The sequence below is a fragment of the Lasioglossum baleicum genome, chromosome 7 (assembly GCF_051020765.1).
Source record: "Lasioglossum baleicum chromosome 7, iyLasBale1, whole genome shotgun sequence".
Taxonomy (NCBI): domain Eukaryota; kingdom Metazoa; phylum Arthropoda; class Insecta; order Hymenoptera; family Halictidae; genus Lasioglossum; species Lasioglossum baleicum.
Window position 1 is genome coordinate 16,902,874 of NC_134935.1, and position 13,133 is coordinate 16,916,006.

A 13,133-nucleotide genomic window follows, 5' to 3' on the forward strand; every position below is an offset into this window, starting at 1 on the left:
AAACTATTTAAAAAGGAGAAAAATTTTTTTTTAGGCATTAGTGACTATAAATAAACGCGTGGAGCGCCCACGAAGATTACGTCAGTATAGTTTAGTGCTCGACGCTTTTATTTTCTCCTTCTTAGTGCATTTTAATATAAGCGCGGTTTTTAAAAAGTTTTTCCTTATACATTTTTTTTATCGTTCCAATTCAGCCAATGGAAAATTAGAAACAGTAGCGATGAATTGATTCTAAATTGCAAAACGGTCACGCCATTGTAGGATACGACGTGGACAGTCCCGTTGCAGGTTCTCCGGTTGAAATCACGACCGGTATCGCGCGTTGACAAACGATAATACACAATTGAACGGTCTCGAGGAGGCGGCTGCAATCTTCGTTCGAGTTGAACCTCTCGCGTCGTTTTCTTTTGCGCTTACGTTCTCTCTGGAAGCGTCTCGCGAAATGGCGCGGCGCGGCGGACACAGTGGACGTTTACAGATACGTCGTACAGTGTGCGGAACGGTACGCCAATATTTTCAGTAGTATCACTCGACGTCCGAACCAGCGGGCGAAAGAGCCAGTCGAAAAGAAAGAAAAACCCGTGGCCTGGACACAGAGGAGTGGACACGAGAGGAGACCAATGTCCCGTGTTTCGGGGTGAACGGTCAAAGAAGAAGTATGTGCCCGGGAAAGCACGTGAAAGATGATCCACTGTTCGGACGTGTACGCGCGCGCTATACCACCCTCTTCCTCCTACCACCCGAACACGTGGTTATGTCGAGATCCTCTGCCACTGTGCCGTGTTGAATTTATTTTCGTTCGCGAACACGCGTCCCGATTCCCCACTATATCCCTGTCACGATGTATTAACCTCTTTGCTTCACTGCTCAACTTGCACACCTAACCATCCAGACCTGTGTTCTTCTGAGACCCGAAGAGAAGATGGAGGAAATTTTTTCACCCCTGATTTTGTTTCCCAGAAGGAAAAGCCACAATTTATATTGATTGTATTCTCGCGTTTTTATGAACTCTTTGTCGAGGGCGACTCCACATCAGAGGAATGTATTTGGTTCTTTGTTTATTTCTTGAATTGTATTATTGTTTAGTTAAATACACAAATATAAATTACAACAAAGTTTCATTACTATTTAATATAATTAGTAATCAAAATTGTTTAAGACAAGTAGGAGTCAAGAAACTATCCTTTCAAGTAAATTTCCAATGAAACACTTTAAATAGTAGGGCGTTGTTGGCAACAAAATAGAAAAATAATTCGGAGTGCGAAGGGTTAATGGTTTAGCATATCGATAACGGGGAAATTTTAATTTATTTGAAAGAAATTTTTGACGTACCAAAATGAATCCTTCGGACATGTCAAGAAAATCTCATCCCTGTGATCCAAATAAAATAGAGTTATTCGTTTCTAAAGAGAAATCTTATTCAGAACGGCGACCCTGACAACATATTTCAAGGTCATTCAAATCTGAGGAGACCTCTACAAGTTCCCCGATAAAATTGCAACTGATCGCTGAATGTTTATTGTCTTCTACTTGGTTAGCGGAACCGGAACAGAACGTGTTTCAGCCTCGTTCAGCAGAGCCTGGAACTTGATTACGCGTCGGCGCGTTCGTTCCCGTTGTGCTCGACGCGCTTGTAATGCGAACGGGAATCGACGATGTTCCGCGTCGTCGAGTCGCGTATATGTATACGCGTGCATAGATCGCTTGAGAACTGGAGCTGGATTTCCGATGATCAAACAGTCACCGCCGCGAATAATATCGATTTTCGTAGCACCGTTCGGGGCTTGTTTGGCACCACCTTGTCGACGCAACTACGCGTCCTCCTCACGCGGCCTATTCCGTGTTATTAAAGTCTGCGCTCCGTTCCAGCGACGCAATTAATTCTTGAGTCGACGCGCTCCAATTAAATTGCGTTTGGCCGACCCGCGCCCTATATCAGACCGACGCGAAGTAACTGCGTTCCCGGAAGAACAAACCCTCCGTGGCTTTGGCCCGTTTGTGTACGGTTTCCTAACCTTTCCCGAAAAATGTTTACTCCGTGCCACGACAAATTGTCGCAGTTACCCTTGAATGACCTCCATACACTTCTCGAAACACACATATCAGAATGTAAATAAATAACAAATAATAAAATAACCATGTCGTTCCATTAGGAATAGCAGAGTTGACTTTGAGTGACCTTGAGTGACCTCTATAATAGGTTATTACTTCATTTAATAAAGCAGCGTTGACCTTCATATCTCCTTGACGCCTCCACCAAAAAAATTAGCGACATCAGATTACGAGACTCTCGACACCAAGTGAGTTTGGTCTCTGGTCAAAAGCAAGCGAGTTATTCAGGTGACCTGTTTTAAATCCCCCACCCTGTACATAATTGAAGCGTACGATGCTGAAGCAAGTTCTAAAATACTTCGGACCGCTAAGGGCTGAAGACATTTAAAAACAATTAGGTCAGTTACTTCCCAGGCCAATCCTCAACCGATCCCCTTGATCTTTTTGCACACGATTCTCCGTGGTCGCTGACCAAACTCGCACCAATTCGAACCTCGCACCGAGATTCCAGCGCGGCTCGTGTTTTAGCTAAACAGCGGTGGCTCGATTAGCTAAACTCTCCGTAAATAACAACCGTGGCGAGGGAAAGAGCGTGTTGCAAAGTTGCGAAAATCGTTCGCACGAGAGAGAAAGAGAGAGAGAGGTTTTCCCGCGGACGGATGCTATCGTCTGAACGTTGAGGCCGTGCGCTTAAACAACGGGAACGTTCTTCCCACGAGCGTTTAACGAAATTACTTTGAAACACGAAGAAGTACGCTTCGCCCGATGTTCCAGCCACTTCCATAGCTGGACCATTCTATTCTCTCTCTCTCTTTCTTTCTCTCCCAGCAGTGTTCTCCCTTCGACTGGGTGGAGGAGTCTGCTCTCTTCTCGGACGTCCCGTTTTCCGTCTCTGTTTCTTCCGTTCGCCCATTTTTTGTCGCCGTCGCACCTTTTCCTACACACCCACCGATTCTCTCGGTCGACGGGCTTTAAAAACGAGTCTCTTAAACCCGTTAGAATTACACTGGTCCTTGGTCTTTTCTTTCTCTCTCTTTTTCTTCGGTCACCTCTTCTCTTTTACTGCTTTCTTTCTTCTTCCGGCCGAGACTGAGACTGCCCCCTCCCTCCGGCCGAATTCGATTCAGCGTTGTCCAATTCGGAAACTCCATTTTCAGAAGTGTCTAAAATGACACGATGTGTCCAGCCGGCTTAACGTAGTCAAGAATGCCCTCCAGCTGATTCTGACCGGAAGTGATTCGTTCGATAGCTTACCAAGAAAGGACCGTTTCCACCAGGTGTCAGCCCCAAACCTCGCGGTAACGGTAGTTACGGGGAGTAAAGGAAAACCCAGGTTTTGCCCCAGTAAAAACTCTTTAAAAAATCTGACACATCTAGCATGTCGAGTCACATATCCGAGAATTTTTCCGATTCTTTTCAGTTACAAACTCTGGCTGTGAAAATTGAAAAACCGGAAGAAGTTAGAACAAATACAGATTCCATAGTGAAGCTTAAGAGCGACTACCTTGGAAATTAATTGAATAATAAGGCATTGGCTGCGTAATAGTGAAAAAAAATAGAAAGCAATTTTTCCGACGCTTTTCTTTTGAGAACCTCTCTAAGCTGTACTTGATCTTTCTCAATTTGACCAGCACTGCAGCCCACCGTGGCGTTGGTCCTAGCTTGGCGGAGCTTCCTCGGAGTAAACAGAGCCAGAATGGCTGGCTGATGCGACGTAATTATCGCTACGTGGGCGGAGAAAGCTTATCTGGTTAGACGGCGCTCGTCTTACGTTTCTTCTCCTTTCTCCGGAGAAGGTAAAAGTCCTCCGAGGAGATTTCTTCGAATGAGCGACGACCGTCGTCCCGTCCCAGAGAGCTGCAGCCTCCGTAGTCGTTCTCTGGTAGTCGTCGCACCAAGCTACGCCCGAAAGTACTCGGAAATCGGTATGCCCGCCGCGAAACAGTCCTTCGAAAATTTAGTGGGACGTTTTACGAGCAGCCCGGTAATTTGTCTGCCTCGCCACGCAATTGCTGAGAGAATATCGTCGACCGGTAAACGACCGCTACCTTCCCTCCGACCGCGTTTAATTCGCTTTCGTTGTACGACTCTGCTGGTTACTCTCGGCCACAGTAGCAAGAGTCAACGTTTGCCGTCCTGATCTCGGCCTCCCAAGTATCTTGGACCGTCGTAAACATTATGGTTGCTGCTGTTATTATTATAACATCACTTTTATTAGGCTAAATGCTACGCGAACGCGGCATCTTTGCCGGAAAATGAAAACGCTCGGAATTCATCGCTGGGAACAGACGATAAACAGAAATGTTGTTCCTCTTTACCACTACAATCTATTCGCGTTTACCCAGACAAAAAAGAAAAGCGACGTATGTACATTGTATATTTATGAATGTATGCTTACGATTATTTTAGTGACTAAATACCCATAACACACACAATACAATGGAATATCCAGCACAGGACATCAGAGCGCGGTAGTGGGAATCGAAAACCGAGCACATTAGATTTATTAAGAATAATATTGAATTAATTTATTAATCCTTGCACCACGCAATCCATGTTCGGTCGAATCACAAAATCATTTCCATTCTAGTGTATGTAAAAAGTATTTATGCACTCGGATATAACTTAAAATTAACTAAAATCGAATAACTTTTTGAAATTGGACGAAACGGCTCGAGCATGCTCGAAATGTTGGAAGGATTTATTTACCAAGTAACGCTAACCGGACCCGCCGAATGGGTTTTTGCACCGAGGTGTTCAATTCGCTTTGAGAGAAGGTGGTTAGGGGTCGCGGATATTATCCTCGTAGAAACTTGGCGAGCGCGTCGTCCATTATACGATTCCAAGGGTGACTCCGTCTACCGCGGGTCCCGTTTAATTACAAATTAACAGGTTTAATCAGGAAACTTGCCGGGGCCGAGTAGCCCCGTATTTTCGCGTCAGCCGCTCACGGGGGCCTCGATTCCCGCAATATTATCACTATCGGCGAGGCGCAAACACGACCTATAGTCGACCGCATCGTTCATCGCCACCTTATTGGCTAAACTTGCCAACTAATTTTATTAAAACGCCACCTCTCACTCCCTCGAATTTCGTTCACGCGGCTTCAGTTCCACCCCACCGACGGCTCCTCGACTCCAAAAGACTTTCGGAGGGAGGGAACGAGGGTTGCGTTTGCACCCTAAACGCTTTATGTCTTATCTACCCTCCGCCAATTGACGCGCTCGGTGTCATCGAAATAGGGGTCGATCGCAGTTCCGAATAACTAAATATTTTTAAAAAATTAAATACAAAAAATCAGTTAAAAAATTATGTATTAACATATTGTTTTCGGGCGGGTTTTTCATCGATCCACCCCGTAAAGCGGGCAATATTTTCAGATTCGTGCTTACAGTCGCGAAACGATTAATAAATATAATTATGACTAACTTTATAATACAAGTATTTTTAACTTTATGAATTTTCAGGGTAATTATTTTACTTTTGAATGAAAAGAATAATTTATTATGGTTAAAGGTACTTATAATTTGATTATAAAATTTAATTATATGTCTTTTTAATGTGCACTTATTATTAAATTAATTATTATAATTTTAATATTATTCCCTTCAATAGTATTTCTCCATAATTTCCATAATTTTTACTGTACAACGCGTTTCAAGAGAAAGTGTCTCACGCTCTCTCTACCAACGGTATGCAAAAGACGCGTTTAAGCGTCTCCCGCAAACAACGTGTTAATAACAACGCTTAAGATGGCTGACACCTGGGAGAATTACTCTGTATTAATTTTCTCCAAGAAACAAGATTATACAGGGTGAGTCACCTAACGTTGCCACTTGAAATATCTTTGTTGTTTTTAAAGATACGTCGAATGTCTGAAGGACAAAGTTAAATAATTCAGTGGGACATTACTAAATCACATTATACTACGAATATTTTTATTTTTAAGTGATTTTTTTAGAGATATCAAGGTCACCCTCATTTTTTTTAATGGAATGAGGTATTTTTTAATACATCAATCGATGCAGCTGGACATTCGTTGTTTTATTTGACGTATCTTTACAGACAACAAAGATACTTGAGGTTTATTGCAAACCATACTTGATTAATGAGGTACATTTAATCAGTTCGAGTGGCAGCATTTTTCTAATATTAATATTATAATTGCGACCAGTCGCTAGACCAACATAGGTAGGTCCAGCTCAACCGCGTATATTTTTTAATTGAATTCAGTTACATCGGTGGGGTAGTGGAATTTTCGCAGAAATAAGTACCACACGCAGCATGCGGTCGTGTACGAGCGTGTCTGGCAAACGCGGGACGGCGTCTAACGGTGGAAAAAGCGTTGGCGAAGAAACGGAGCGGCAGGTGTGGGAAGTTCGCGTGCCAAAACGCGGCAGCCGCTCGATGTTTATTTACTTTCGCGTGGAGTTCACGGTGCGGTGTGCACGTAGCACGGAATATCGTAGTAAATTACGGTATTTGGGACGTTTACTGCTCCGTTGTTTCGCCGATAAAGATCCGTTCGCCGTGAAATATCCCCCGCTGTATCTTTTCCGTTCCGCGAGAGTGGGGGGGCTCCTTGCAAATCATTCCGCGAGACGAATCGCGGGGGCCCTGCCGAGTGGATTTTTCCCCGTCGACGTCTTTCCGACAGCGAATTTCACCGTCGACGATGGTCGTCGCTCGTTCAACCGGCAATAACAAGCCCGGCGTACCAACAGAAACAGCCATTAGCGAGTTGCCCCGACCCGGCCCGGCTCGGCTCGGCCGATTCGACACTGCCGCGAACTTTTATTGAAACCGTAATTTATGGAGAAAACACATCTGCGTAATAAAGAGCGGGTCATTAATTTTTCTGCAGCGGCAGCCGTTCGCGGAACGCCCGAAGTAATATTTTCATGCGTTTTACTCTCGCGCCAACGCCGTTTTTCTCCTCTCCCCTCCTCTTCTCTCCGCGCCGCGACTACAGCGTTCATTGCTCACAGCCACTTAATGTTCCGTTCCACGGACGAAACGTTTAAATCGCGACGGACTTCGCCGCTCTTTTAACAGCCGACGGTCTCCTTTGTCGCTGCCATGCCACGCCACCCCGATTCGCACCCCCGCGTTCGCCCGAAATCACCTTTTCCGCTCAGTGACTTGGAATCGTAAAAAGCTGAACGATGTTCATGTCTTTGTTAATTATACGTTATTCATTACAGACAATACGGTTTCAAAGGGTTCTCCCGCACACATTTTTGCAAATCGGGCAAACGACTAGTTTTTCTGCGAACGAGACGATGTTACAAAGAAATGATTAAGAATTACAAAGACGATAGTAAAAATTGCTTTGCGTCTTCAGTGTTCTATAAAGATAGGGGTAGTTTTAAATGAGTGCATGCAGTGTTTAGGAATTAATTTTGGAAAAGCTACTGGGTGGATCGATTTGCATTTTGGTTTACTAGAAAGGGAAGACTTTGATGAGTATTTTAAACAATTGATAGAACCGTGAAGTGTGTTCGATGTCCTATCTTTATAGGGGTAGTTTAAAATGAGTACATACAGTGTTTAGGAATTAATTTTAACTTTTCTTATTTAAGCTTATAACGAAAATTTAAAACATGTGGAACACACACATGCTGAGAGTTTCGTCGAAATTTATTAATTGGTTTACGAGTTATAGAACGCGCTATTTTACTGAAAAATGAAGTACATTTGTAAAATCTGGACTTTTTTGTACGAAGTTACAAAATTTCTCTCGTCGGGAGTAGCGAATCGAACGTATACGCTCCGCACAGTCTATAGAATACTGTACCAGCCTAGCAGGAAGTAAAAATAAGACGGAAAGGAAGAATAGAATTTTTTCGTTCGAAGCTTCGCGCACGAGAGAATCGAGTTTGGAAATTCGTCAAACGCGCGTGCCATTGAATAGAAATCGACCGACGCGTCCGATGAATTTTGAAACACAATTTTCTCCTAAATGAAAGTTCGAATGAAAAAGATTTCAATTGCAATTTTAAAAGTAGGTTTTAAATTATGTTTCTTTTTTCGGAACTTTTAATAAGTTATGAATATAATGGCTATACTTTGAGAGTTCTTTGAAGTTTTTATTGCTTCGTGTCTGGAGCACTCAGTTCTGTCATAAACGCTTAGAATCAGTGCACCGATAACAACCGAGTGAAACTTTCGGTCCGACAGAAAAATTATGATCTCCATCGGGGAGATTACGAACAACAGAATAGTTATAATCACCGTAGGGGTGAAGCGAGTAAAACAGATGACCGAGGAATGATTGTTAGATGATGGCCCATCGTTTTCGGTATTCCCGTACGACGGGAATATCTCCGCTCGTTTGAGGGATCGGTTTTTCCCAGTGGCAGGTTCGAGGAGGAGGAAAACGCTCGGCGCGCGTTCCTGTTTCGTCGTGACGGCAGCCGTTCTCGTTTTCGGTCCTGCCCTTTCGCGATTCTCGCTTTGCACACGTAGCACGTATCCGGAGCCGACCCGACCCGACCCGTGCCGGGATCTCATCGTTGCATCCCCCCGCACAACCCCATCCACCCACCCTTCGGCCCCGTTTTATACATTTTTCTCATCGCATTCGCGTTTCGCGTGTCCGTGCCAGCGACCGGCTCTCCCCGTCCCGTTTTAAATCTGCCTCGATGATGTATTGTCCACCCACTGTTTGTTTGCCAGCGTCCTCGGAAAAGGTTACAAGTCCTTAAGAAACTGAATCGTAAAATGGACGCAGTCTAGTTATGCATCTACGAGGTGTGTTAAAAAAATGACGGGAATTTTCGTTTTTCCGATAAAATGTTATTTATTTGCCTACATGAATGTTATCCTCTTCGAAATAGTCTCCATTAGATATTACACACTTATGCCAGGCGCTTCTCCCAATCCCCGAAACACTTCTGGAACTCGATCTTTGGGATAGCTTTTAGCTCTCTCAGCGATCCGCTTTTAATCTCATCCGTGCTTGAAAAACGACGGCCCTTTAGGTTCTCTTCAGTTTTCGGAACAAAAGAGGTCACACGGAGCCAAGTCTGGTGAATATGGAGGCTGGCGCTTCGTTACAGTGTTGATTTTGGCCAAAAAATCACGAACGAGCAATGAAGTGTGAGCGAGTGCATTGATCTGATCGAAAGCTGGCAATAGACTAAACATCGAATACGACAACCAATGTACAGGGTGTAAAGGAATTATATTGTAAGCTATATTGCGTCACCCGGTATATTGTGTTATTTACGTTATCAACGACAAGCAAACATCAGAAACGGTCGAACAGTCGAACAGTCTTGTCAAATCCGTCGCCGCGAAACGTTGAAATAAAGTTGATTCGTTACCGTTTAACTGTTGGCCATCTCTTGCAATATGTCGCGGCTACAATAGGATGATTCTACACCCTCGATTTGGTTGAAATTGAAGTAAGGTGCCGCAAAATTGACCTTGATCTTGAATTTTAAGGTTAAATTGTTCTTTTTGCACTTACCCTCGCGACAAGTAAAATACGATGCGATCAGTAAAGAATTGTTGATCTTTTCACCATTAAATTCAAGATCAAGGTCAATTTTGTGGCACCTACGTTCAATTTCAACCAAATCGAGGGTGTGGAATCATCCTACGGTAGTCGCGACATTTCTTTGCACCCTTTACAGACACTTTTAAGAACAACAAAAAAGAATGGCGAGTGTCGGACTGATACAACTCGCGAAATTACAAAATTCCCGTTGTTTTTTGAAGACGTCTCGTACTGCCGTTGTACTAGGGTTCGTTAAAATCAAAGTAGAACAATCGGCTTTGCTGTAGCAGGCGTGAGGGAGGGGGGATCTAGGATAAATCGGAGTACGTGAGGTCCCTCGAACGCACGCAATTTCTCCGGGAGCGTGTTTCCTCGGGTTCGAGGAACGTCTGCAGGCAAATGCGAGCACCCCTCCTCCCACTGGTCTTTTAAGTCGTCGCGTCGATAATTCAAAGGTGAACGGAATCTCTCTCTCTCTCTCTCTCTCTCTCACATTCGCGCGCGCGCAACAATCTCTCGCTCGTCCCTTTTCAATCTTGAATCCGGGAATTCCAATACGTGCCGGACAGACCGGTAAACGTCCGTGTGTCCCGTTTGCTGGGACGTTCGCTTGCTCGCTTGCTCGCGCAAACACGGCCATTCAAGACTGTTTTCTGATTACACCGCGCCGACGTTTTCTTGTTATGCTCCCTGACAGTTTCTCATTACAGATTACGCGAGCCGCGCCGCGCCGTCCGCATCCGAGTCCGCAGTCGGCGTCGCTTTCTCGAAAAACGACGTTCTTCATCGCACTCTCTTTTTTTCCTACTTTTCTTTCTTTCTTTCTTTCTTTTCCGAGAGCTATTGTACTCGCGCAAGCCGCGTCCGTGCAACTGTGCTCAAAGGAACGCGGTGTTTCTCGGTTGTCGCGCGAGACGACAAACCTTCGATGCTCGTCGACTTGCAAGCTACGAGTATTGCAGGCTGCGGTGTTAATTGTTGTACACCCGGGAAAATGTTGGCGCTTTCTAATCGCGAGGAATCTGCGTGTTCCGGATGCCATAGGAAAGTAGTAGTCTTAACTGGGTATCTTTAGGAATTAATTTTGGGAAAACTACTGGATTGGATCGATTTGCATTTTGGTTTACTAGAAAGGTAAGACTTTGCTGAATATTTTAAAAAATTGGTAGAACCGTGAAGTGTTCGATGTCCTACAAAGATAGGGGTAGTTTTAAACAGGCGTATACTGCTTTTAAGAATTTATTTTAAGAAAACTTTACGCTGGAATGATCTAAATTTTACTTGTATAAGAAGGCGAGACCTTATTGATTATCTTGAAAGATTATTGGAGTTATAAACAAACACAGCCCACAATATAATTTTTGTAATGTGCTGCAATTTACCAACAGAATTAAGTTTATACTCGAAATTGAACTCTTTTGTCGTATGCAGCTATATTAACAAAATGGCAATAAACAGCGATTTTTAATTGCCCGAATAAGGAATTATTATTCCCATCATCCTAACAAGTGTATTAATAGGACACGAAGGTATAAACGGGCAGACAACCTCCGATGCAATTTCTGTTCCAAGCACACCCGGAGGATCCCCTTAAATCATCTGGTAAACGCAGCAAGGTAGATTTACCATTCGCGTTCGGATTAACCGTCTACAGTAACTATAAAGCTCGGAAAGTCTACGGTAACATGATTCCGCGTCGGATGGCTGGGCGCCGATGACGCTCGAAGACATCCGTCGACTCTTCACAAGGCTGAATTTCCCGGGGAGCGTATCCGGCATATCGGCCGAATTAATCCGACGTATTAAATTTCTGTTTAATTAGTTCCGCGCGTCTGCGGGGCGGTAACTTAGTCTCGATGCTCAGAGAAGCTCCGCGTTTCGACTGCTCGATATACAGGGTGTCCAAATTCCTTTTGGTCAAAATGTACCAGCATTCAAACAAAAATGAGACAAAAAAAAGTAAAAACAATAGACAATAGACTGCTTTCTTGTCCAACACCCCATATAAACAAGGATAAATTGTTAGCTTGTGGATCTTTATGCAAAATAAAAATTCTCTGCACGAGTTGCGACGAGCAGAAAATTGTTTCTTTCTTTAATCGCTTTAACAAATTAGGAACAATATATCAATATTCTTAGATACATTTAATCTTGCTTTATAAATTCGTAAAATTCACAGTCTGCACATGAGAGTTGTATCTGCAATATTTCCGTTTAATTTTATTACAACTGTTGAGTGAAGCATTCAAGAGCCAATGTTTTGACAACAAATTCGTTTCTCACGTTTTCTTGTGGAATATGTTGGCAATATTTAGTGTTAACGAACATTACATTCTATATTATTGTGTGTTCACTTATATTATTCCTGTAAAGCGAAATAAACCCAGAAGGGTTCAAAATGCTTACAAATTGAAAGAAAAGGATATGTTGGCGAGGTTCGCGCACAACTGGGACACCCTGTAGAATTGGGCTCGCCAGCCTAACCTCGCGGATATGAGTCCCATGGCCGTCGCCGGGCTCGCTTAGACTCGCAGAGACATTTTAACGAGGCTTTTCATCTAGCTGTCAGTGGCAAAGCCGGCCTTTTCCGAAAACCGACCACCTACGTTTCCCGTCGGGGCTCACCGCTTTGTAATTACGATCCGCCATTTTCACCGACCGGAGAAGCACAGGGGAGGGATAGAGGTGTAGAGGTAGTAGGTACGCGAAGGGATAGAGAGGAGATCCGCTCGTCGTTGAAAGACAGAACGCTGGCCAACGAAAGTCCGTAGAACGCTAATTATTATCGGTTCGGCGATTCATTTCAATGGAGTTCATTAGTAGCCGGCGAACACCGATGTCCGGTCCGCGGTTCAACACCATCAGAATAGGGAGAAAAAAAAGAATCGGAAAAACCAAGCTGCCGACAAAACGCTCCCTCGTTCATCGTGCCTGTGCATTTACCTCGGGACTGCGTCTGCGGGGTCTGCTTCTTTCGAGACTTCTACACAAACGATTCTATGTATCAAATATAATTTAATTCATATATAATGGTAATTATAATATAAAAGTAATGTATTCTATACTTTAACAATGTAACAAATACTTTGAACAATGGTCCTCGTTTGCGCCTAAGGGTGGATTTATAGTGGAGCAGCGAGGTAAGCTGTGCGGTGAAAAAAAAAGAAAAACGATAATTTTTCTTTGGTATGTGTCGAAATGTTGTCACGAATGTTGGTTTCTTTTCACCGCGCCGCTATCATCGATGCTCGCCGCTCCACTGTAAATGCACCCTTAGAGTCGCCGCTCGAGTGCGAAGGGTTGGTCACTGCAGCGAAGATAAATCGTGGAGCAATAAAGCACGGAAACTGAAGATTACACTTCATCTTCGAAATGAAACTACCGGAAGCACCGTAAAGAAAAATGCCGGGAGCATCGAAAGTTAATTGGCGAGCTACGCGAGCTAATGGACACCGTCCATTGTGCAAAGTCCTCGAACCAGGACGCACAGTTCTGCACAATCGTGCTCGATCGGGCCGAGCAGGCAGCACCTGTCGTTTCCTCGGAGCATTTATCACCGAAATGGGATCGCAGGATC

General features: G+C 44.0%; 1 protein-coding gene across 1 annotated transcript in view; it reads right to left on the bottom strand.

The window, feature by feature from the left end:
- LOC143210469 (MAM domain-containing glycosylphosphatidylinositol anchor protein 1) overlaps window positions 1-13,133 on the bottom strand; it is a 531,502-nt gene that overhangs the window by 230,781 nt on the left and 287,588 nt on the right. The window lies entirely within an intron of this gene.